At 38.6% G+C, this 27,515-nt stretch overlaps 1 long non-coding RNA gene across 5 annotated transcripts in view; it reads right to left on the reverse strand.

The window, feature by feature from the left end:
• The window catches only part of LOC121037208 (uncharacterized), a 186,369-nt gene that overhangs the window by 108,117 nt on the left and 50,737 nt on the right, over positions 1-27,515 (reverse strand). For 2 of the 5 annotated variants that reach the window (XR_005793648.1, XR_005793650.1), the window contains 2 exons: positions 27,169-27,279; positions 1,337-2,298 (listed from right to left, as the gene is read on the reverse strand). The exons of 1 other annotated variant lie outside the window; for it this stretch is intronic. This is a non-coding gene — a long non-coding RNA (uncharacterized LOC121037208). Of the gene's footprint in view, positions 1-1,336; positions 2,299-27,168; positions 27,280-27,515 lie in introns of those variants that run through there. 2 more of the 5 variants (XR_005793645.1, XR_005793647.1) reach the window with 1 other exon arrangement.

A 27,515-nucleotide genomic window follows, 5' to 3' on the forward strand; every position in this document is an offset into this window, starting at 1 on the left:
TTAGTGGAACTGTTAGGGCATCCCTAGAAAAAGAACACAATCCTCCCGGTCATCATTTTGGGGATAAAGAGGAAGCATGCTTCACTAAAGCAGGGCAAATCACTTAACCCTTCTGTGCTCCAGTTTTCTCTTCTCTAAACGGGAGATAATGCCTGGTAAACAAACCTCATGACTCTACACCAAAGAGAGCATGTGAAAATGTATAAGAGAAATTGAGGATAAATAGAAAGAATATGAAGAATAGGGCACATAAGGCATGATATGTGCCTTCTAAATGCATAGGAGTTCTTTTATTTGTTACAACTTCTTAGAATATTCATGACAAGTAACTCTCTCTTATCTAAGGGAAAATATTGTCAATAGCAATTCACCCACCCTTTTCCTAAGCACCTGGGGAAATTCTCCAGTTGTGAATGGACACATTAATGAAATGCGATATGGACAAAGAATGCTATCTCTATGGTCAACATGGCATTTTTCTCCCACAGAACCAGTGAAATGTGAAAAAGTCTGCCCTGAAAAATAACTGGCAGTGAAAGAGGGGCCAACCACTTATCCTACTCTTGGGTGGACACAAATGATTGAAGGGCTTAAAGGGTGAAGGAAATTGCCCCAGGGAGACCGAACCCTTTAGAGCAGGCTACTGACCCTTGATTGTCTGAGACCCAGTGCATTTTGTTGTTTCACATACATGAATGAACATGGTGTTTACAGCCTGAGGTAGCACAAAGAAATCAGTACTTAACCTCCATTTTTAAATTAAACAAATGGAAAACTGTGCTTTCCAAATCTATTAGCACCTTGCAATTAAGTCCTTAACACAGGTTCATTAGTTGAATACCCCATCTTTTAAGGAGAAGAAATCGCTGACAGTTCACTTTTAGGCTGAGTGTTGTTAGCCTTTCGCCTAAATTGTGAGCTCCTGAGAATTGAGTACTTAAAGATTCTTGAAGAGATGCTTTTTGTTTCTTGGTGTCAGTCTGGTGTAGGATGAAGCAAGGCCACATCAGCAAGCAAAGACCTGGGCTGCAAAAGTGTCACAAAACTGTGAGCTTCATGTCCAGAACTGTGTTTTATTTTGATATTCACCCCTAAAGAGCATAAAGGAGTGCTTCTGAATACTCTTTTTTGCTAAATTAGGGGCAGCTAAATTAGGCTCAGTCAGTTGAGTGTCCAACTCTTGATCTTGGCTTAGGTCATGATCTTACAGTTCATGAGATCAAGTCCCGTGTCAGCCTTCGCACTGCCAGCATGAAGCTTGCTTGGGATTTTCTCTCTTCCTGTCTCTCTGCCCGTCCCCTGCTTGCTCACTCTTGTTCTTTCTCAAAAATAAATAAACATTTTAAAAATGTATTATTTTTGCTAATTTGGTAACAGACACATATATGTGAATCAACAGGAAATGTTAGAATGTAAAGAAGAGAGGCAAAATGTAAGAAAGAGGAAATTAGTGTTTGTCACTCCAAGTCTTAGCAGTCAATGTCTTCATGCCTGAAACCTCATCTTCACATTCATGAGTTTTTCCTCATTTCTTTCCCTCCAATCACCATTCCATTAATACATATTCTCAAGAAGGAATCTGAAACTCACGCACAAAAAGGGGTAATTGGCTGATGAGCCAGCTTAATGGGCATCCTAGAATCTTAACAGGAATTCTTAATTGAACTAAGCTAGACAGTTTTGACTTTCACAATCCATAAATGGGGGGTGATGCACGGGAATTTTGGGGACTACTGAGTAGAGTCCAGGGAGCCTGTTAAATATCCTACAATTCACAAGGCAGACCCCCTCCACAAATAAAAAGAAGAATTATTTGAGTGCACATGTTAACGGTGATAAAGTTGATGAGGCTGAGAAATCCTGGTCTAAGGGAAGAAAGTCTAAGCAGTGTAATTCTCAGCATATCTGTCAGTGAAGAGAGGAAGAAAGACTATTTGTTGAGAAGAAATCAAATCTCATCTTCACAAGGTATCACAGCGTGTACTGACAGTGACAATCCCTTAGAGAGGCAGTTTATGTAAGCAGTAGAATACAATCAGATCTTCACCTTCAGAAGGGAGGGTCAGCATGGCAGCACAATGGCTGAGCCTTCTGTGGGCCTCAAAGCCTGATTTCATAGTGTGGTATTGGTGTTCTTTCCAATTGTAGGACCCTTGGCCTTGGAGTCACATCTGTTTCTCTTAATTTTGCGATTTCCATAGAGCAAATCTCAGTTCTCATCTCCACAATGCCCCTTGCTGGTCCTTCCGGGTGGCTAACACAAGGCTCACATATGTCTCTAAGTCCATGTTGTCTCACCTGTAGAACAGATATAAGCCACAACAATAAAAGTAATTCAGTGAGTGAGTTTCTGTAAAGCCTGAGAAGTAGGAGTTGTATCTCACTTTTAGCCTTTATTACCAATTTCATTGTTTTTAAGATTTTAATTCCAGTATACTTAACATAGTGTTATATTAGTTTCAGGTGTACAATATAATGATTCAACAGTTGCATATATGACTCAGTGCTCCCCAAGATAAGTTTATTCTTTTTTTTTTTAATTTTTTTTAACGTTTATTTATTTGTGAGACAGAGAGAGACAGAGCATGAACGGGGGAGGGGCAGAGAGAGAGGGAGACACAGAATCGGAAGCAGGCTCCAGGCTCCAAGCCATCAGCCCAGAGCCTGATGCAGGGCTCGAACTCACGGACCGCGAGACCGTGACCTGAGCCGAAGTTGGACGCTCAACCGACTGAGCCACCCAGGCGCCCCAAGACAAGTTTATTCTTAATCCCCTTCCCTTTTGTCACCCATCCCCTCCTCCTATCTTCCCCTGGTAACTGTTTATTCTTTATAGTTAAGAGCCTATTTTTTGGTTTGTCTATTTTTTTTCCTTTGTTCATTTTTTCCCCCTTAAATTCCACATATGAAATCATATGATATCCATCTTTTTCTGACTGGTTTATTTCACTTAGCATTATTCTCTTTAGATCCATCCATGTTGTTCAAGTAGAAAGATTTCATCTTTTTTATACCTAATATTTTATATATATATACATATATATATATACACAAATATATATGTGTGTGCGTATATATATGTATATATATAAACTTATATAATAGCATTTTATTTATCAGTTCATCTATCCATGGACACTTGGGCTCCTTCCATAGTTTGGCTATTGGAAATAATGCTGCAATAAACATAAGAGAGAATATAACCCTTTGAAATAGTGTTTTCATATTCTTTGGGAAGATACCCACTAGTGCAATCACTGGATAGTAGGGTTTTTTAATTTTTTGAGGAACTTCTGTACTGTTCTCCTCAGTGGCTGAACTAGATTGCATTCCCAACAACAGTGCAAAAGTGTTCCTTTTTCTCTACATCCTTGTCAATACTTGTTGTTTCTTGTGTTTTATTTTAGCCATTCTGATAGAGTGAAGTGATATCTCATGAAGGTTTTATTTGCATTTCCCTGATGATGAGTGATGTTGAGCATCTTTTCATGGTCTGTTGGCCATCTGTACATCTTCTTTGGAGAAATGTCTATTCATGTCTTTTACACATTTTTTAATTGGATTATTTGTTTTGTGTGTGTGTTGAGTTGTATAAGTTCTTTATATGTTTTGGATACTAACCCTTTATCAGATATGTCATTTGCAAATATCTTCTCCCGTTCGGTAGGCTGTCTTTTAGTTTGGTTGGTTATTTCTTTTGCTCTGCTGAAGCTCTTTATTTTCATGTAGTTCTAAGAGTTTGTTTTTGCTTTTGTTTCCCTTGTCTCAGGAGACATGTCTAGAAGGATGTTACTACCACCTGTATCATTCTGAGCTAATTGCTCCACCCTAAATCTTCTCATTTGTGAGATGGATCTCAACTATATCAATAGGACATTTTAAAGATTTAATGGGAAAAGGAAGGAAAGGATGAGCTCTAATCTTGTCACATTTTAAGTGTCTAATAAATTATAATGCTGTTGGGATCATTGTTGTTATCATTGATAATCTTTTCTATTGATTATCATTCATTGATTCATTGATTATTTGGTTTATTTGTTCATTCATTCATTTGTCTGACCAACATCTGGTAAGATCGTGCCATAGCCTAGGTATTACAGAGACAAATGCTTCAAAATGCCTCTTTCTTTGCCAAAAATACTTTGTGAAGCTGATACTCTAAACTTGGGAGAAGCGGACAGAGCTAGCCAGTGTGGGGATGAATGAAAGTAATCTGTACCCGCATGTCATCTACTCCCAGAAAACACATAAAACCATCTTGATCCACATTGGCTTTCTCTTAGCTCTTTTTGCCTTGCCACCTTTTTGTTCCTTCTGGGGCTTAGTTCAGCATAATGCGATATTCTTTACTGCAAAAATACTTCCCCATGCTAACTTAGGTAAACAATCTTATTAAACCTGATTTAGGCAGAAGGAAAGGGCTAGAGAAAGGAAAAAGACAGGAGAGAGAGAGACAGAGAAAGAGAGAGAGAGAGAAAGAGAGAGAGAGAGAGAGAATGACACTGTGCCTTAGGTTAAATAAAGTACAGATTCCTGTGGTGATCACTTCCCCCAACTACTTCTACTTTTATTCCTCATAAAAATTATTTGATAGATATTTAAATTTTATTGCTACATAAGCAACAGGCACCAACAGTGACATACAACAATACACACTTTTTTCTCATGGTGTGGATCAGATTCAGGCTGTTGAGTCCACTGACCCCCCCTACTTCATGCTGCAGTCTATAGTGCATAGTCAGCTGGGGCAGTCCTGATGGACATGAGTTTATTCTGGGGCCCAGACTGAAGAGGGAGGAAACTCAGAGAAAACTCTCCTGAGAGATGCCAGGAATGAAAGATGGTAAGTGGAAACACACCAGGGCTTGTAAGGCCTAGAGTTAGAAATGGAGCCTGTTACCTATTCCCATACTCCACTGGGCAAACAGACGACAAGGCCAAGCATAAAGGCAAATAGAAGAAGAGTATGCTCCACATTTTTTTAAAGACTGGAAGCAAGAACTTGGAAAAAAAGATCAAGAAATGTATTAAAAAATAAGGGCTAATAAAATGATCTTGCATATAACCTATGGGCTGCAATGTCCTGAGAAATAGTTTTAGGTCCAACTGATGTAACCCAATATGTCAGCCCTGGCCACTACCAATTTGTTTCATTTTATCAACAGGAAATGGCAGGTGAGTTGAAAGTTTTTAAAAGAAAAGTGCTTCACCAAACTGTTCTCATCCAAAGAAATGGTCGAAGAATAACACCTTGTCTTGTTATTGTGGTAGCTAAACATTTTTACTGAAAACATTATCGGTAAAGCATAAATAATCATATTGCCTAGCTCACAGGCTATATATAGGAAGTAAGACCATGAATAAGCAATTCTTAGCATAGGGCTTGGCACATAAGTACCCAATAAGTATTAGCCAATAATAACAATGATAAACAGCATACAAAGATTTATTCAACCTATGTTTTATAAGCACCTAATATGTGTAAGACACAGTGATCGATTGTGCCAGAGAGAACAAACCTCTGCTTCCAAAAACCATGTACTAAAATTAGAAGGTGGGTTAAGAAGCTCTAACCTGTCATCATTTTTTAATGGCATGCTTTCTAACCCAATATATGCCCTCTTTTCTCTTTTGTTCCCCTTTATGCCTATTTCAGTGGTTCAATCACTGGTAATCAAAATAGCCCAGACTAGCAGAGAGAACAGGCTGACCTTACTACTTAAGGGATTGGCAGAGGCAGGGTCAATAGCACTGAATGCGGTGAGTCAGGTAAGATGTCACAGAGGAGGCGTCATGTGAAGTGCAGTGGGACTGTCACAAGCAGGTATCAGTGGAGGTGTTCCAGGTAGGAAAAAAAACAGGCTAGACAAGAGGAAGAGACACCTTCAGGGTAGGGAGGGTACTTGGGCCCCAAGCACGGGAGAGGAGTCTGACCCTTCCCTCCCACAGATGTTTACATGACTGTTTCCTATCTTACTGGTGTCAGCTTGGGTTTCATCTACCCAGTGGCATAGACTGATCACGTTGCCTAGTGTCCCCAGTGAAACTGTACCATATTTTTGTTTTACATATTTCATAGCACTGATAGTCTCTGAAATTCTCTTATTTGTCAGTGTGTTTATGGCCTGCCTCTACTTGGGTGTATGCGCTACCTAAAAATAACCCTATTGTTTCTCTTGCTCCTTCTCAATTCCCTGTGATCACAATAAAGTTCATGATAAAGACCTATTGACACAACAGATGAAGAGCTGAGGAAGGATAGAAAGTAAAGCTGGAGTCAAAAATCAGAGGCTGTGCTATATCAGAAGCGTGACTATTAAAAAAAATAATTGGTAAGATGGACTTCATTAAAATGAAACATGCTCTATAAAAGACAATGTCAGAGAATGAGAACAGGAGAAAATATTTGTGAAAGACATATATGATAAAGGACTGGTATCCAAGATAGAAAAAAACCCTTTAAACTCAACAATAAAAAAACAAACTGATTTAAAAACGGGCAAAAGGTCTTAACAGATATCTCATCAAAGAAGATTACAGATGGCAAATAAGCATATGAAAAAATGTTCCACATTGTATGGCATTAGGGAAATTCAAATGAAAACAAGTGTAAGATACCACTACAAACCTAGTAGGATGACCAAAATCGAGAATACTGACATCGCCAAATGCTGACAAGGATATAGAGCAGCAGGAACTCTCATTCATTGCCGGTGGGAATACAAAATGATCCGACTACTTTGGAAGACAGTTTAGAAGTGTCTCCCAAAACCGAACATACTCTTATAGCTCAGATATCATATGATATATGATAATTCAGCAATCATACTCTTTGGTATTTACCAAAAGGAGACGAAAGATTATGTCCACATGATAACCTGCATGTGGATGTTTATAGCAGCTTTATTCATAATTACCAAAACTTGGAAGCCACCAAGATGCCCTTCACTGGGTGAATGGGTAAATAAAGTATAGTATATCCATACAATGGAATACTACTCAATGCTAATAGAAATGAGCTATCAACCTGAAAATATATGCAGGAAACATAAATACATGTTACTAAGCAAAAGAAGCCAATCTGAAAAGGCTACACACTATATAATTCCAGCTGTATGACATTTTGGAAAAGGCAAAGCTATGGAGGACAGTAAAAAGATCTGTGGTTCTCAGCGGTTGTAGAGAAAAAGGGATGAAGCACAGAAGATTTGGGGGACAGAGAAACTACTCTGTAGGATGCTATAATGGTGAGTACATGTGATATACATATATTAAAACCCATAAGAATGTATAACACCAAGATTTAACCCTAATACAAATTATGGACTTTGGGTGATAATGAGGTATCAGTGTAGGTTCATCATTTATAACAAATTTACCACTCTGGTGTGGGATGTTAATAGTGGGGTAAGCTGTGCTTTTGTGGGGGTAGGGGGACATGGGAACTCTCTATACTTTCTGCTCAATTTTGCTATAAACCAAAAACTATTCTAAAAGAAGAGAAAAAAAAAACTCAGAGAATACAGGATCTGGACTTTGACTAAAGTCTATGCTCCCTCTGATTAGATAATGAGGATCTGGCATTTCTGAGAAGGGGAGTATAATTTTCAGAGCTCTGTTTTTGGCTGGTTTGTATGTATTCAAGAAGCAGAGGCTAGGAATGGACAGAAGGTCATGAGAGCAGTAAGGTCATTGTAAGCAAGTGAACAAAGAAGAGAAGTTTATCTAATATAGGGAATGGTCTATGTGAGCCCAACTATTTTCCTTGATGAGATGTCTATACTGAAGAAAACATCAACTGATTTTTCCGTCTCTCAGGACTGGCTGCTTTGCAAAAGACTTATTTTCAGACATAAGTTTTGAAACTAGAAACTACCATCTTCCACCTGAATCTACAATGGTTCTTTTCCCCCAGGGAACAAACCCATTTCTATCCTGACAGGTTTTTTTTTTGTTTGTTTTGTTTTTTGTTTTTTTTTGTTTTTTTTTGTTTTCCTTGCTTTTATATTTGGTTGAGTGCATTTCTCTCTATTTTGATTATTTGAAGGTTTTGGAGATTTAGCTAAGTTGACAGGTGTATTACCGCAATTATTTCCACTATTTTATAGCTTATAATTTTGTGACTATATAATAATTTTACTTATCCCACTTTTTCTGTTGAGGATCATTTAAGATGTTTTAACTTTTTTCCCAATCACATACAAGAATTTAATGAACAGTCAAGCATACATCATCTTTTCCACATGAGTGAAAATTTCTTCAACAAACATACGAAAGTTACTGAGGCACCTGGGTGGCTCAGTTGGTTGAGATTCCAAATTTGGCTCAGGTCATGATCTCGCAGTTCATGAGTTTAAGCCCCACATTGGGCTCATTGCTGTCAGCCTGTCAGTGCAGAGCCAGCTTCGGATCCTCTGTCTTCCTCTTTCTGTCCCTCCCTGGCTTGCGCTCTCCCAAAAATAAATATATATATTTTTTAAAGTATGTATATAACACAATTTATTTAATATTGTCATTTGCCCCCCGAAAGAATGTACCAGCTCTCACTGTATGGATTTTGAAATCTGTCATATCTGTGTCTAGCCCTTTGACATTATTTGACTTTAGATTTATGTAAGTATCAGGGGTACAGAATAATAGCTTTCTATTATTTTAATCTGCCTTTCCTTGATAACATGTCAGACTGAGCACATTCTCAGGTACTAATTGGCCATTTGTCTTTTATCTTTTGTGAATGACATTTCCATATATTTTGCCCGTTTTTCCATTGGGTTGTTTATCTTTTTCTCATTTTGATTTGTAGAGGCTTTCTATAAATTCTGGATACTTAGCTTTTGTCAGTTTTATGCATTGCAAATATCTTCTCAAAATCTGTTCCTTGTCTTTTTACCTTGTTTATGATGTCTTTAGATGAACAGATGTTCTTTATTGAATGGATTCAAACTTATCTATTTTTTTTCCTTTATGGTTTGTCCTTTTTTATGTTGCTTAAAAAGGAAAATCGTTGCAAACCTAAGATTGTAAATATGTTTCACCTTTTATTCAAAATGTTTAAAAGTTTTACTTTGTGCAGTTGGTCTTTTGTCCACCAGAATTTAATTTTGCACTATCTTAACTTTGTTCCCCTTATTATACACCTTTCATGAAAGTACCCTCCTTTATTGCCTCAATAAATCTTGATTTGTTATAAGACAGCTTAATTCCCGCTTTCCTTATGAAGCCATCTCTGAGCTCTCAATCTTTTACTGACTTCTCTCTCCCTGGACTGCTAAAACATCTGTCTCTGAAATTGTGATGATTTTTATCTGAATACTGGGAATTTAAATACATACCTGCAATGTCCAGACAGGTAACTCAGATAAGTGAAATGGGTCAGAATGAACATAATTAGTGGGAGTATAGAGATTGTGATGTACAACAGAGCTATGACCTACTCATGGGTGAAACTGGTACACAAGTTTGGTCAATTATTGCCATGGAAACCATTGCCAGAGTTGTCAGATCTTCTGATTTTCATTTTAAAAAGACATAATGAATTGAGATTTTTACATAAAATCTAAGTTTTGAAGTTGACACCAATTTGAAATGTTTCAATGAATAATATGTGGATTCATAATATACAATCTAATGTGCTTCTCCACCTTTTTTGGCATGATCACCTTCTTTAAGGAGTCTTAATTTTTTCCCCCTAATCACTTACCCATGGAATTAAATACTAAAGAATTTCATAATTATCATCAGATTCTGGGGAGAGAATTTAGAGGAAATGCTACAATGTGATTAGGATGCTTTCCCACTTACTGAACATGTTTCATCCCAGCCAGACCCACACCCTGAGAAAATGACAAATGGACAAGACCTCTTCCTGAGGGCCAAGTTGTGCCTCCACTCTTGTGGATAGAATGCAATCTCCTCCAAGAACTTTTTGGTCACTGGCCCAAATGCTAGGGAGAATAGTTTCATATTCCTCAGAAAAGCAACGAGGAGTACAGAGAAGTAGACAGAACCCCCTTTGTCTTCCACGGAAACCCATTCTCCTTTGGAAGATGTTCTAGCTATGGCCAGTGGGCTTTTAATTTAATCTTGGTTCCTAAGCTTTAGTTTCTTCACCTAGTCCTGCTCATTTACAGCCCATGGACTACTTTAAAGGTTCATTTATCTGGTGAAATCAGTCCTAGAACAGGAATCAGAATATTAGCTTCAAGTCTGTATGTGTCCCTGGGAGCTAGGTGTAAAGTATTTTCCCATATGCAAATGTAAGTTTTCCCATATACAAAGTAAGATGAGCCATAAGATCAACCCCAAGCCCAGCGTCTGCAGAGGACTCAGCACACATTGTCAAGAGCACTGACTCACAAGTCTATCAGATGTGAATTTGACTTCAAAACCTTCAACTCCGTGGCTGGACGTTACATAGCTTCTTTGGACAGTAATTTCAATGAGTGTAAAATGTTTATAAACATAATTCTTATTCCTTTGATCACTCCGAAGTTCAACTGAGATCATAGGGAACAGCTCTGTGATATAATTAACTGGTTAGTAGGTATGCGACAACTTGTACCTATACAAGGCCACAAAGATATTACTTCTTTTTTAAAAAATATTTTTAATGTTTATTTTCGAGAGAGAGAGACAGAGTGTAAGTGGAGGAGGGCAGAAAGAGAGGGAGACACAGAATCCAAAGCGGGCTCCAGGCTCTGAGCTGTCAGTACAGAGCCCGACCTGGGGCTCGAACTCACAAACGGTGAGATCATGACCTGAGCCAAAGTCAGACCCTTAACCGATTGAGCCACACAGGTGCCCCGGTATTACTTCTTAATTATCATTGCTACAGGATGTTTTATTTCAAACCTGAATTAAACATGCTTTACTTGCTCCTCAAATTTTCAGATTCACATGAGAAGAACTTTTTCAATAGAATCTCCTTTTCCAGAAAAATATGGATAATTCTCTCCTTGGAGACTATACTTTCAATCCTGTCTTCCACATGCTCTATCTGGGCAAGGGGCCAGGGAACTTGCAATGGAGTCTGGCAAAAGTATTTCCACCCAGAGGCAGCAGAGAACATCACAATGCCGCTCCAAAAACCTGTAGACACTCGCACACAAATAGAAAAGACCCAAAGCTTTTACAGGATATTTCCTGAGTGTGTCTGTGCCCTCTTACATCTTTGTTTGCTGGTTGGCTAAGTATATCTCTGCAATTTTTAGTCTTAATTTTTCAATAGCTTTCTTGAGATATAATTAACCACGAGGTTAATTCTGCTTTCTCTTTTTGAGTATCTCTAATGGTCTTGCTGTACATTTGGGGCTAACTTGATACATGTGGGCTTTTGTATGCATCCAAACACGCATGTGTTTGTTTATTTGTGTCTCAATACTTACGTCTGTGTGAATCTGTATCTGTGGATCTCTTTCCTATGAGATCTCTGTGTTTACGTGCATCTGAGTGTGCACATGTCTAGGAACCCGTTCATGAGGTTCTAGGAATGAATCTGTGTGCCTGAATATGTATCTGTAGCTGTGTGGCCGAAGTTTCTAAACATGCTAGTGTTTGTCTCTCTGTTCCTGCTCTGTGCTGTGTTTTGTGAACCCCTATCAGTTCCGAGCACTTGTATGCCACTTTTAGTTACAAATGACGAGGTCGGGCAATGGTGATTGGCCCATCAATGTTGCTAAATTGTCCTAACAGGCATGGTGAACACCACAGGGGAACAATTTTAAATTCTGATTTTCTTCTTTTACATTGGGACCTATATCCTCCCCCTCAAGTTGATTTTGGGAGGATGCTGAAAGACAGTGATTGGTCTTAGGTGGCCCCAGTCATAAGAAGGTGTAAGGGTCCCCAGGTAATTCTCATGTGCAACACAGGTATAGAACCTCTCTACCAGTAAAGTGGCTAGGTCTCCGCCATTCTTGTGGAAATCTGCGAACTGCTTTCCTTAAAGTTGGCATTACTTATGTCACAGTGGTGAGGGAGGTTAATTTGAGTACTTTATTGGTTGTGAAAAAGAACTTATCCTCCCTTTGCCTGTGGAGCAGGGAAGTGTCCCAGGAGACTAGAGCCTGTGTGCTAACAGCTCCTCACAGCTGAGGAAGAGCTCCAGCCCCCTCCTCCCCAGCCCAATCCTCCTCCTGTTCCAGCAGACACGGGGCTCCTTTTATGAGTACATCTGTCTAATTAGGCAGATGTAGTGCTGCCTTAATTTCCATATAAATCCTTCAGACCCACAGTGGGTATTTGGCAAATCCAAAGAGAATTTACTAGTATCATAAACAAAATGTTTTGTTTAAAAAAAAACTGCATGTTTTGCAACATCCTTTTAATGGAGAGGCTCAGGAAAGAGCAAATGCAGAGTGGTGCAGAGTGGAGACCTAAAGTTAAGAGGGAGGGAGACTCCAAGAACAGGGAATGAGAAGAATAAAATCTTTGCTATTTATACCCTGAGAGACAGGGACATCTATGAGCCACAAAATAACAATTTAAAAATTAAGGGAAAAAATGGGCCCTTTTCTTCAGGTTACAGACCCCACTTATAGTAATAGGACCTGATTGCTAACTCTTTCCAAACTCTTCACCCCCCAACCACCCTCCATGGAGAGCTTTCTCAGGTCCTGAGAATTTTAATTCTGACACTCACAGCAACGAATTCAGGAGGGTAGCAGACTTCCATTCACTGGGACTAGAGAAAGTTGGATTCCTTAATGTCCTCACTATCCACTACTACAACTAGACGTTTACATGAAACACGGTAACTGCTCAATAAATATTTGAGAAAGAAATAAATGACAGGTCTGGTTTTAACAACCTAGTGGGTCTGAATTGGTTACCTGGAGGTCTCTCTCTAACAGAATGGAAGTGAAATAATCAGTGAGAAAGCTCTCTTAGGTCTCTAAATTGTTCACAAGGGAACTATTATGTGAAATAAAGTATTCCTAAAAAAACCAAAAATTTAAGAGGATAGAGGTAGAAGTAGAGGATATAAGTCAGTGTTTATTAGCATAATTTAATGATGCTTACAGATGCTTATAGAAGGAAAATAAAGTGGGGAAATACCTTAATACCACAATCCATCTGGAAATTTCAGTCATATTTTACACAGTACTTTATAGCTTCTAAATATAACTCAGTTAAAAAGGTTTGGGTTGGTAAAAATAATAGCTAACCTTTATTGGATCACCTAAATGTACTAGCACCATGATTTACATAAAAGCCCCATTTCATTTTCATTTTCCTCAGTAGGTTGGTTTATGATGCCACAATTTCACAGGTGAGAAAAATTAAGCCTTGACAGGTTAAATTACTTGCCTAAGTTCACATGACTAGTAGGAGAGAATCTAGAATTCTAAAACAGGTCAACAGACTTTAGAACCCATATGATCAATCACTATACTCTTTGACTTGACTTTATCGACCACAGAAGTACCAGGTGCCAACATTTCTGACATCTACTGAAGTCTTGATTGACCATTACTGAGTATGATGGAGAAGCTTGTATGGGAACTACCTCAAATGCATATGATTCACATTTCTTATGTACTATGATTAAGACACTTAGATACAACACAAGGTATAGCGTGTCCACAAGTTTGGGAATACCGTATTGTGGAAGGCATGAGATTGCTTGACTTGGTGGCCATCCCACAGAATTTTATAGCTATCCCTGGGACTGTTGGTTTTATTTTTGTTCTTTTACAGTTGAGGTTCCTGCTGCTCCAATACCTGGAGAAATTTTTCAAGTAACAAACTAGTCAGTGATGAAACTAGGATGAGAATTCAGTTCTGCCAACTCCCCAGCTACAGACCTCTGGATGATATCAGATGTTTAACCTTTTTCATGAGACATTTCAGAGATGGAAAGAGAGAATGTGTTGACCTGAGTGATCTCTGACAACATTAAAATAGCCCAGGAGGTTTCTATCCATTGATCCTAAATAAATTCTTAATAGAAGGATTAATCTTTTTTCTCAAATGGGAACCAAGAAGAACTCTTTCCTCTTCTCCAGGCCTTAGCATTTATAACATGGGGGGAAATAGTTACACATATTATGCAGACTTCTTCCTTAGACTGAATCCCTAGGAGTAGCCCCTGCCATTATTTTGGCCTCTGATATAGAGTGGTAGACTCCAGAATATGGGGAAGTGTATTTATCCTTATACTCAAACAACATCATATCTCAGCATCACAGTAAGAACAGCCAAAACAAAAGACAAGTTTTTTCTAATTGTGGTTTCTCGAAACCTTCCCCCAAATTACCAAAATTTTAGGATTTTCACACAGGATTATGTGGTCTTTCAAATCAGGCTATCATTAGAAATTAGTACAGCAATTTGCTAAATTGATCCTACTTCCCATTAGACACAGCTTTTATCCGACCAATAGTCTGTTATCTCATACACAACAGTCCCCGTACTTAACACCACGTGCAGCTGCTTCATTTTAAAATGAAATGAGCTTCAATTTATTGAGGAGAAATCTCCTTTAGAAAGAAAGACAACAAAAAGGATCTTAAGACAATTGAGATGAAGATACCCCGAATTCTAGGTTAAAACTTGGCATGTTTTCGAAGGTGCTAATCTGAGTTGCCATTAGATAAATGATAATCAACATCTTGTTCCTGAGGGGGAAAGGTAAAGAGTAGAGGGAAGTGAACAAATGAAGGAAGCCATCAGGAAGGGGGGGAAGACCCTAAAAAAATTCCTGTGCTCAGAATCTAGCACTTTGATATACAACTCATTTCTATGTATTCTTTTATCCCCAAGTACATAGTCAGGATTCAAGGAGACTGAAAGTTCTTTTATTCCAAATATTACTCGTTAACTGTCTCTGACACATTCTGACCACATAGTTGTTTAGCCTGTGATTAAATAGCACCTGGAATGTTAAATGTATAGCCTTGCTCCTCAGTTTTATCCCTTCTTTAAATGTCCTTATGAGTGCTCGCTTCGGCAGCACATATACTAAATGTCCTTATGATGCTTCCTCCTGAACAAAGTTTCAGTGGGACTCTCAACTATTTCAACAAACATGAAACATTGTCATTTTCCCTAGAGTGATTTGAAAACTAAAAGAGCAAGATATCATTCTACAACAAGTACATTAGCAAAGAATATTTCTCAATGATGATACCCAGTGCAGATTTATAACTTTTCTTGATCCCATCAGAGATAGGATTACAAAGCAATTAATTGGATATCTATATCTCTAGATCTAATTTTGAGTCTTTCATAGAAATTCTTAGCCCCAGGAACATGTAACCAGTTCCCAGAATCCCTGCTAGCCAAGCTGCATGGCTACTTGGATACAAAACTTAGCAGCAGCCAGAATAAAACAGGAAAAAAGAATGAAATGCAAGCAGGCAGGCAGGAAGAAAGGATGGAAGGAAGGAAGGAAGGAAGGAAGGTAGGAAGGAAGGGAGGAAGGAAGGAAAGAAGGGAGGATGGAAGGAAGGAAGGAAGGAAGGAAGGAAGGAAGGAAGGAAGGAAGGAAGGAAGGAAAAAAAAACAGACTACAATCAACAGAAAGACTGAGCAACTTAGTTGAACAATCCTATTTGAAATGGTCCAGGAAATTCAAAGCTTTAACCAATAATAATTGCTTTTTTAAAGTCTTTTAAATTATTATGTTTTGCTGGCGCTTTTCCTTTATTTTATAAATATTCAAATCAGTAGTCTTTAAATTAAAAACAATCTCCATATTAAACAATTTGTCCCACAATAGGCACAAAAAGTTTTAAAGATATTAGTAATCCTACCAAATGACTCAGCACTGGTTTGGGTCACAGAATTCATGTGACTATTTGCACGGGCAGGCCAATGGCATATGATCATTGATTAGTGAATGTGCTGGATGTGAGGATTCTAATTTATTAACTATATTTACAGTTACATATGGACAGTATACGCTGTCCATTATATATATATATATATATTTATATTTAGATGTATGGTATATTGTATATTTACATTTACACAGTACACACTTTCCATTATATATATGTTTATATTATATATTATATATTTATAATATATGTATATTTAATTATCAAAATTACAGGTCTAACGTTTGTGCCTTTGAAGAACATAAGCAAATTTCTTAGCAGTCTTCACCTGCTTAGCCTTCACACACACACACACACACACACACACACACAGGCGAAGAAAAATCAAACCAGAAGGTGTTTGAATGCTGTATATGTTAGAAAAAGTTATTAACTTTTTTGATCACAGTTCAAAACATTCAAAGAAAGGTCCTTGCTGATTTTGAATACTTAGAGTATGTTTTATTTTATTTTTTATGTTTTTACTTGAGAGAAAGAGAGTGTGATCAGGGGAGAGGGGCAGAGGAAGGGGAGAGACAGAATCTTAAGCAGGCTCCATGCTCAAGGTAGAGCCCAGTGCAGACTTCGACCCCCAAGGCCCTGGGATCATGACTTGAGCCCAAATCAAGAGTCAGGTGCTCAACCATCTGAGCCACCTGGGCATCCAGAACACTTACAATATGAAGAAAGAGTCTGGATAAAGAAAACAAGGCAAAGTTGCTTATATCGGGGAATACAAATAAACGCATTATATTGAAATTTTTAAGCTTCCTAAGATAGTGATATCTACTGTGAAGACACTCACAGTTGAGGCAGTAGCCACCAATAAACCATTTTCCTCCATCCTGCTCTGCTACCTTCATCCTCATTATTCTCATCTCACCTTCACAGGATGGACACAAGAAGTCTAAACATATCTGATGCAAGCAGAAATGGAAAGATCTGGTACCTGAGAATTGTCTCCTATTATGATGCTTGACCTTTACTATCAGTGCTCTCATTGCATGTATTTTGACCATAACTGAGTCCCTAGCTGCAAGGGAAGCCATAAAAGGGGCAGCACACTAATTACACTTAACACTACATTCCTACTCCCCGCCCCAGAAAAAAAGTAACACTGTTTTCAGGAAGAAGCACTAATACTAGGTAGATGGACTAATGGGGTAAAGGTGGGGGCAACATCGAAGAGTACCGTGCAAGGCTATTCATTCTGGCTCAATGCCTTGATTCATTTACAACTCTGATAGAAACACCAAGCTGCAAAACATAAAGTCATGTGATGTGCCTTTGTAATACCACCCTTTAAAGGTTTCGTGTGTGCCCTATTCTACTTATCACATTGAAACAATCAATATGAAAATAAGGCAACTAAATCAGCTTTCTTAAATGTCCTCTACTGAAGATTAGTCCTGAAATAAGGCCCAAGAGAAAAATGTTCCTATTGTCAAATACATTGGACTCTCTTAATGTGCAGTAGTATGTTAAAGCCTCTGGCAATTCCTAAAGTTAAATATGCTTAACGTAATGTTTCCCAAATGATAAGACACACTTCTTGTAATGTATATTACCATTCTTTAGAATTAATTTGGGTGATATTGATAAATCTTCTCTCATGAGCCTGGAAGGCTAATCCTTGCTTTCTGCGGAGGAATATTTTCTTCGGAGGATTTCCCAATATATCCACTGATACTTCAGCTCATTGTTAACAGTGCTGCTTGTCAAAATTGTTTGTGTTTTTCCTTATTTTTTTTTTAGTTCAAGCCACTGGATCAGGTTGGGATGAGTAGGCAATCTTATTCTTCTTTAGTTAACAAGTCTCTGACAGACTGCAATAGTTTTTACTGAGTAAACTGAAATTTAAAAATATGACATCTTGAATTATAATATGGGAAAATAAATACCATGTGAGAAATTTAGAGATTCTGAAAAAAGTAGAAACAGACAATATGTTCTGTGATTATTCAAATAAAATTTCCATTTAACTCACTTTAAATATGACCCTTTTTATAGCCCGTATCTGTTTCAAGAAAAGAAATAGAAAAGCCATGGACTTAGGAAATGACTGATACTTCATTTCATGCCTTTCTTCCACCTCCAACCCCCTCCAGCCCTTACTGTCTACTGTCTTAGAGTTGTCAAACCCCAACTAAGGCAGAGTCTGAAAAGTAAAGATGGGCTATGCCTTAGGGTTCAATAATATTGATTCCCATGCTCATGACTTGACGTGTTAGTGGAAATAAAATGTGTTCTCTACTGAATATTCTAAGTCCGCATTTCAAGTGATGGGACGAGGAGTAACGCAATCATTTGCTGGCACACATGCGGGGGCAATCACATAAACCAGTTAGATTCAGACATGAAAATTAAAAAAAAAAAAAACATGTTAAGAATGGAACACAACCACCACAGAAATCCCTTTTTTACTCCAAAGACTCTTTAGAAGGCATGGCTTGAGGGGCACCTAGGTGGCTCAGTTGGTTAAGTGTCAGACTTCCACTCAGGTCATGATCTCGTGGTGCATGAGTCCAAGCCCTGTGTCAGGCTCTGTGCGGACAGCTCAGAGCCTGGAGCCTGCTTCGGATACTGTGTCTCCCTCTCTTTCTGCCCCTCCCCTCTTGCGCTCTATTTCTCTCTCTCTCTCAAAAATAAACATTTTTTTTTAAAGGCATGGCTTTAAAGTCTGATGAGTTATCTACAAGCAGTAAGTTTCTCCCTTTTACACTGAAGTAACCAAACTCTTCACCGCGCCTGGTAAACTTTTCCCTACAAATATTAAACTCAAACCCACCGGCTGTGAGGAAAAGTCAAAATCTTGAGACCCAGCAGCAGAGTTCTGACTGCAAAAAAGACAGGTATATCAGAGCTTTTGAGTCTAGGTGTCTATATTAAAATACATACACACAGGGGTGCCTGAGTGGCTCAGTCAGTTAAACGTCTGACTTTAGCTCCGGTCATGATCTTGTGGTTTGTGAGCCCAAGCCCCCGGTCGGGCTCTGTGGTGGCAGCTCAGAGCCTGGAACCTGCGTTGGATTCTGTGTCTCCCTCTCTCTCTGTCCCTCCCCCACTCATACTCTCTCACTCTCAAAAATAAACAAAAACATTTTAAAAATTAAAGTATACACACAAAGAGAAATGCTTTGCTTGCTTCCCTTTTTTTTCTCTCTGATAGGTTGTCACCCTCAGCCTCTCACTGGATAATATAGGTTAAGTGGAGAGCACATACAAGGATGGAAACCTTGGTGCCTGGGAGAAATCCAGTGAACTCATGTCAAAAGGGGAAATTCTGCAGAGAATTTAATATACTTCTCATCTGGAGGTGGTCAAATTTCCTGTCCAATTCCATCCCACCAGAATGTCCACATCAGTCAGATCCTTTTAAACATATGTTATCAAATGCAGCCTCGGAGTTTCAATATCTTAGCTTCACTTCCATATTCTAGGTCGTGCCCATCCATGTCTTGCACGAAGCTTCCCTGGCACTCACAGCCCTCACCTCAGGGAAGCTAAGGGACTTATCCAAGGATGCCTCACCAGTAAGTAGTAAAGCTTAGATTTTGACAAAAGTCTGTCTAAATCCAAAGTCCATCACGATCTTAATTTCCTCAAACAGGAATAATGCTCAGTCTTCCCTAGTGAAAGATGAAGTTGTGAATTTTAATCCAAACGGTCTCAGTGCAGAATCCACATCCCTGTTGACCTCATTTCTCTTGGCCACAGAAGGGATGCCGGAATTGGTGGCTAGACTCGGCTTAGTGAAATCCACCTACTTTCCCACAATCCCCACTTGTCAGCCTGGAATTACAGAAATGTTAGCGATTCACGGGAGGAATATTGTGGAGAACATCTGGAGGAAAAAACAATCAGGGCACTTCACAGTGATGTCTCTATAGATGGTCAGCTAGTGGCTTTATTGGCAGTCTCAAAACATTTTGGACATGCCTCAAGCAAGCGATTGCTATAAAGTGAAGTTCAAAACCCAATCAAATTTATGAGGCAGCTGACACATTGACTTCACTGTGACATGTTTGTGTGAAAAAAGCATCACAAAAACAGCTCCATTTGTTTCTGGCAAATGTTAGCTTCTTAAAAAGTGCCAGTTATTTGATGGAAGGCACAAGATGCTAGACGATCCTTTCCAAAAGAAATTCCAATTCCTTCCCACTTATACTAAGCTACTAAGCTACTCTATTGGACCTAATCTGGGGACAAACATATTTTACATCACTATCTCCACAAATCATTTTCATCTGTGTGCACTTCCTAAACTTATTAGCTATTACATTTTTAGATTAAAAAAAAAACAACTAGATTGAGGATTTAAGCAATTTACTTAGAAATATTATTTGGGATTTGGTCTTGTCGCTGCCATCATATTTAGCTGTCTCACAGGAAAATGACCTAGCAGAAAATCCACATAATGCTTTCAATTCCTCAGTATTCCTCCAGCACCACCTCAATTAATCCTCACCATAGCACTCAATACATCTATTAATTAACCTTTAAAGAACTAAAGTGTCCCAAGGATATTTTTTAATTAAAGAAATTATGGATCAAACCAATCTTCTCAGTGGTGATTTGTAGCTCAGTATTGCAATTGTACGGTTTCCTTCTCACATTGCTCTAAAGACCTGTCACTGTTACAGGTTCCCATCCGTGGAATCCCTCCCTCCTGTGGACTGCCAGAGTCTTCTGTTTATTCTCGTCCTAATGCATTTATAATCTGCCTTGCTGTGGGGATACTTACCCTAAAAGACTGAAAATTCTTTGAAAACATTTTGGACTTTATCCATCTTTGCGGCCTCCATCACATCCAAAAAAACCTAATTATCCTAAAATATAATTATATTGAAATGAAGTAACTCAGTATAATCTTACTACATGAGAAAATGTTCCAAAAACCCAGTAGTTTGATAGACAGCGTTATTTAGGTGATCAAACACCTCCAAAATAGTCTGAATCATACAAAAACAGATTAATATAAGCTTCATATTTAATATCAGGCAGCCTGAGATATCATATCTGCCAGTTACTGTGTAAAAGACTGTGGGCAATAGTGTAAGCTCTAGAAGTCTTGAGTTTTCAATAAAATGGGTGATATTAATGCAACATAGTTTTAGGGTTACAGTGAAGAAATACAATGCCTACCATAGAATAAATTACCAATACATGGTCATCCTTTATATTAACTTAAATAAATCAGGGCATCTTCTCTGCCTGGTCAAGATAGCCTGAGACAGTTTCCAAAGCGTGGACTTTGGATGAGCAGAATTGGCATCATCTGGCAGCTTGTTAGAGCTCCTCACATCTCTTACCAACCTACTAAATGAGAAACTCTAGAGGTGGGCCCAACAATCTGTTTAAAAAGTCCTTTGGGTGATTCTGATGAGCACTAACATTTGAGAACTCTCAACTTCTAGAGGCTTAAAAGGTTTATTTCTCTCTCATAGTACCTACCGGCCCATTATCTGGGAGCTTTGCTCCAAGTCAATCTCAAGGGGAGGCCAAACCTGTAGAGTTATTCATTTACATGTCAATGGACAAAACAAGTGTAATGGCCATAGCTGGTTTCAAGCGCAGTGTCACAATATGCATAGAAGGAGAAGAAAACGAGTATATATGGATAGTCTTAGTGACATCTGGAGGTGCTTTCAGCTTTCTGGTTTCTTCCCTTGGTGGAAATGGAGCTCCTGGTTAACTCAAATGCTAATATTTGACCTTACCTCAAAGGAAGGAGGAGATACCAACCTCCACTCCTGTAGAAACCTCACTCAGATAGATGCTCTGCAGCTTTAAGAGGGGCACTTGACCCAACTGTCATCAAGACACTCAATTATTGGGCTGAATTTTTCTCAAGCTAAAGTCTTTCTTTCATAATTATTTAATCCTTAAAGCTTGATTCAACTTGCTAATATTAAATTAATATAAGATGAAGCCTGACAGACTGAAATATTAACATTTTAGTGGTATTTCAAGGTACTCTGTAGGGGCCCCTTTAACCTCTAAACATTCCACCCCTGCCAGGTAAAGGTATCAGAGCATCACCCCTGCCACCACAATGGTCAGCATCACCCAACTCTCAGTCGGCAGGACCTAAGAAATGGAAATGGAAAGCCTTCCTCATTAGCTTTCAGCACTAACCATCAAACCACGGAGCCGGTGCATATGCTTGTGCAGATTGTGTAGTGCAGAATGGTAACACACTAAAGGGCATCTGATCGGCACATCGCCAACATCAGATCTTTGTGTAGTTATTAAGCAAAACATTCACACGACCAGCAGTAAGATATCTAATTTCCTTTAAACAAATTAATTTCTTATCACCATATTCTGTTAAGGAAAGTAAACTGTATTGAGGAAAGGGTAAGCACCTTTCTTCCTTTATTTCCTTTTTTTTTTTTTTTTTCTACTACACCAAGACAGCTTAAGGGTTAGAGATGACCTGTGTACTGTTTCATCCAAGATTTTGCTTTGGGCATTGCCATGCGCCTTCTCTGTTTCACAACCTAACTATACTCTCAAAAACCTATCTATAGAAATTGGGCTGTAGCAAACTGGAACTCTTTTACAAATAGAAGAGGCCCAAAATATGAAGTATAATTGTTAAATTGTTCTTAATGTTTATTTATTTTTGAGAGAGAGAGAGAGAGAGAGAGAGAGAGAGCGCGCGCACAAGGAGGGGAGGGGCAGAGAGAGAGGGAGACACAGAATTCAAAGCAGTCTGCAGGCTCTGAGCTGTGGGTACAGAGCCCGGCACGTGGCTCAAACTCACAAACTGCAAGATCATGACCTGAGCTGAAGTCGGGCACTTAACCAAGTGAGCCACCCAGGCATCCCTGAGGGATAACTGTTTAAAAACTAAATGCTTCAGAAATACCAGCTATTACCACCCAGATATACCCTGGATATATTTTCTCAAATCAACCTGTTTGTATATGGGAGGAATTCTACTAATTTAGCTCATCTAGATCTAAATAGATTTCACGAAATAATAGAGAATAAGAGAATGATCCATAATTATTTGGAATGAAGTCTCCAAATGGGAGGTTCTGGATCAGTTAGGTAAAAGTTTTGGGAGAAGTGTTTGGTTTTAATTTTGTTAATAGCCTTCCCAAAGTCCTGACTCTTTTTGTGTCTATTTTTTCACCACAGTGTGACCACATTTGGGTAAACAACTTGCACTTAGCAGTCAACATGCTAACTCTTAAGTCTACCACATTGTTAAAAGACAATACAGAAGCACAGGATTCGTGATGAGAATTGTATTCAGTCTGTTATGAACGTACATGTGTGTATTGACATGTATTAATAATTGCAAGGCTCTGAGAAAGCAGTGCTTTTTTGCTCCCACTCAATGTTTTAATGCACAGAAGCAATCAATCCCTGCCCTCCTCCTTGCTCATAGCCACTTCTGCTGGACTTCTCCCAAGGTTACTAACAGCTCAGCCAAGAACAAAAGCTTGGATGTCAAACATCCTGCAAACATAACCGTTACTTCTTGAGTAAATCGCTGTGAATGAGCCTCCCTGGGGATAAACTACACAAGGTCTTTGAAGGAATATTTGGCTAAGTACCCTTAGGAAGATACAAATTCAAAAGTATGAAGGGAACTTTAATTTGGGAACTTAATTGCAGAAGATACATGTATAACTTTAAAAACTAAAGCCAGAGTCCTTCAAAAACTCTTCAACATTCTTACTCATTTAATTTACCACAATTTTAACTTTAGTATATTGAGGAATTGTCCACTGTAGTAACCAGTCATTTCAATCAGCCCTTTCTACTGCCAGCAAACATCAAGACAGGAAGAAAGAATGTAGAGGAAAAATGGAGCTTACCTCTTCCTATAGACTGGATGCATCATTTATAAAAGCTGTGATGCACATGGTTCAGTCCAAGAACACTTTCATGGAACCACTTAAGACACATGATCTATAGAAGTAATTACAAAATGACTTAGATCTCTTCATACACTTTTCTTTTTACCGGTGGTATGAACATTTAACACGAGATCTACCCTCCAGAGTTTTAAGTGTAAAATGCAGTATTGTTGACTATAGGTACACTCTTGTACAGATGATCTCTAGAAGTTATTCGTCTTGTGTAAGTGAACCTTTATGGCTGCTAATTAGTAGTGCCTCATTTCCAGAAAATGCAAATCAAAACCACAATGAGACATAATCTCATGCCTATCAGGAGGGCTATTATCAAAAAGACCAAAAGACAAGTGCTGGTGAGGATGTGGAGAAACTGAAACCTTTGCACCATGCAGGTAATAATGCAAACTGGTGCAGCCACTAGAGAAAACAGTATGGAGGTTCCTCAAAAACTAAAAATAGAACTACCATTTGAAAAAGCAATCTTACCTCTGGGAATTTATCCAAAATAATGGAAATCAGAGTATTGAAGAGAGATTAGCATTTGAATGTTCATTGTAGCATTATTCATGGGACTCAAGATACAGGAACAACCTAAACATCCATCGATAAGTGAATGTATAAAGAAAATGTGGTATATATTCAGTTGCGTGTGTGTATATATTATAGGATGTATTCATATACTTTTAAAACACCTACTATAGTAACCTTTACTCTATCCTTAAAGTAGTTTTGAAAAGCCCTCAGCCCTGGGGAGCCTGGGTGGCTCAGTCAGTTTTAGTGTCTGACTTCAGCTCAGGTCATGATCTCACAGTTCCGGAGTTCGAGCCCCACATTGGGCTCTGTGCTGACAGTTCAGAGCCTGGAGCCTGCTTTGTATTCTGTATCTACCCCCCTCTCTCTCTGCCCCTCTCCCCCCTCCCCCCCTCTCTCTCAAAAATAAATAAACATTTAAAAACTTTTAAAAAGGCCCTCAGTCCTATAAACCTACAGAATAATCATAACTCTAGGTACTAATGAGAAATAATACTGGGAAAAGAGGCTATTATTATGATTATAATGGCTATGATGACTATTAATATTTTCACTTTACATCTATTGTTCTCCCCTTGCACTTTTCACAGATACTTCCATGGAATGTGAGGAAAGAAACAATATTAACAGAGGTACAACACCTTCTTTAAAGCTCATGAGGAAATGGGCTCAGTCATTTCTATCCAGCACATTAAATTAAATAAAATGTAATACTTGCCTCTTATGTTTTTTTCTTATAGCCATGTTTTCAACTTTCCTCTACCTCTAGCAACCAATTACCTATAAGCAAAACACCCACATGTACAGAAATTGTTTTTAACTTCTGCTTCTATTAAGTACTAGTGTCTAGGACTTAGCAGTCATCACCCAAATTTAGTGCTGACCTACCAAGTAAGTTCTAGGAGTTTGAGCTTAGAAAATATAGAAGAGGGTGGTATGGGTTTCCTTTTTATCAAAGTGCTGACAGTTGTTTAAAGAACACTGTTGGATCATTTATTTTAATAGCTTCTCATTTCCTGTTTCAATTTGTAATACCTATGGGACTTAGGAAATAAGTGTTATTCTAGACAAGTTTCATTTGGTAAACATTGATTCCTTTGCTCTGATTCTAATCGGAGCTGAAATAAACTGTTCTCCTCCCCTATTTTTATTCCCCAGCACCCCAGATGGATGTCCTGAGCTGACCTGTGGCTAGTGGTCACAACGCCCTCTCAGCATAATCCCTGCCAGGCCTTTGAGTCTCTCACTGTCCTACTTTAGCAATGGATAAAAAATGAGGGCTCATTTAAAAAAAAAAAAAAAGGGCTTCCTCTTGCATGGAAAACAATCCAACCTGTTTTAGGAAAGAGGAAAACAAACCTCTTTTAGGAAAAAGTATAACTATTTGTTAAAATGCATTGATCAATTTTCTGATAGATTTTCCTTCATGTCATAGACTGGCCATCTCCGTGGCTTTGAACAAGTGATGTCATTTCACCAGACCATTCTCTGCATCTGTAAAATGGAATTATTAATAGTACTGTCTTCAAAGCATTATTAGAGGATTCAATAAACAATCTTTAGCAAACAGAAATCTAGGCAAAATCACATTACCTCAGTACCTATGCATTCATCCCAGACCATGGTACTAGAAGAGAAGAAATAGCACTGGAATAGCATTGGAAGAAAGGGGGAGACACACACACACACACACACACACACACACACACACACAGAAACAAGTGGTACACTGTCTTGGAAATGCATAAGGAAGAATCCACAGTCCACACCCAGTGTGTACATTGGGAGTGGGAGTCAAGTAGAATCTAGATTACATATAATTGAGCTGATCATTATTGAGAATGAATTAAGGTACTCAGGATCTCGTCATATTATTCTCTTTTCTGGATAAGTTTGAAACATTGCACAATTAAAATATGAAAGCAAACAGAAAGTAAACCAAATTCTTGGTATGTAGGTCCCTACAACTGTGGGAGAAGTCACAAATTTGCATGAGCTTAATTTTTCTTCTCTGCATATATATTTTTTTAAATTTTTATCTAGAAATAGCCTATCCTCATTCTTGCTTTTATTTTTGCCAGGACATGCTGTTCGGTATGTGTTTTTTAAGCTGTTCTCAGAATAAACTTGGCAGTAATATTTCCCCTTAGAGAAGTGGGAGGCAGAGGGCAAGGGATTGCTCCCAAATCCCTCAGGGGACGGTCTCCCTAGTTATTAGCGTAAAAACTTCCATAGGCTTACAGGAGATCACAAATTACCTCTCCTTTTCTTTGGAGATCCTTGGCCTAAAAGAAGCCAGGGAAACCAACTCACTGGGAACAACGCATGCCATCTAAGCAGGCCGTCTATAGCTCCAAAAGACTGTGTTGAGAAGAATATGACCCCAGCCCCCACTCCCTTCCAGAAAGTAGCTTCTGACCTTATGATAGCCTAAGGTGCAGTGTACCATATAGGCCTGAGAAGCCCCACGGGCCTTTTTTTAACATGAGGCCCTTAATAGTATCACTATTAAGGCATAGTTTCTGAATAACTGGATGTTTCCATGTCAATTAACCTCAGATTCAGACTTTTATGACTATGAAAAAGACAAAGTTCTCTAGCTGTGTGGTTGTTTGTTTGATGTCTATCTTCACTGAGAAAAATTATGAGAAGAAATTTTATGACCCTCTTTTTCAAGGGTCTAGACAAAGACTTCAAGGAGAAGACATATGAAAATGAGACTGAACATGTCTTGATCCCAGCAAGGAATAATTATTAATTATCTACTAAGTCATAGATTACCCCAAAACTGAGCAACTTAAAACAACAGTAATTTTCTCAAAGTTTCTTTGGAACCATAATCTGGGTATGGCTTATCTGGGACCCGCCAGCTCAAGGACCCTCTCTCATAAGGTTGTGATCCAGCTGTGGACTGGGCTAACAGTCATCTCAAGATTCACCTGGAGAAGGGCCCCTTCCAAGCTCATCACATGGTTGTTGTCAGGATTGAGTTCCTCACAGGCTGTTCGACTAAGGACCTCAGGTCCTCATCGGCAGCCCATCACAGACATCTGTGAAAAAAATCCCAGTGACTGGTTTTGTTAAGATTTTTCTTGCCTTTTACTTTTGATGGGATGCAACGCACAAATTTGTTGTAGAATTAAACTAAAATCCTTCTGCCTAGAGAACCAACACCTTCAAAGTGATTCAGTGCTACCCTGGCATTTGTCACCTAGCCAACCTTCTACTTCCCATCACATCTCAACTTAAATGGTCTTTTTTCTTGGAACTAATTTTTGTTTCCCCC

Source organism: Herpailurus yagouaroundi, unplaced genomic scaffold (genome assembly GCF_014898765.1).
Source record: "Herpailurus yagouaroundi ecotype Mexico unplaced genomic scaffold, PumYag 163, whole genome shotgun sequence".
In the NCBI taxonomy this organism is placed as follows: Eukaryota; Metazoa; Chordata; class Mammalia; order Carnivora; family Felidae; genus Herpailurus; species Herpailurus yagouaroundi.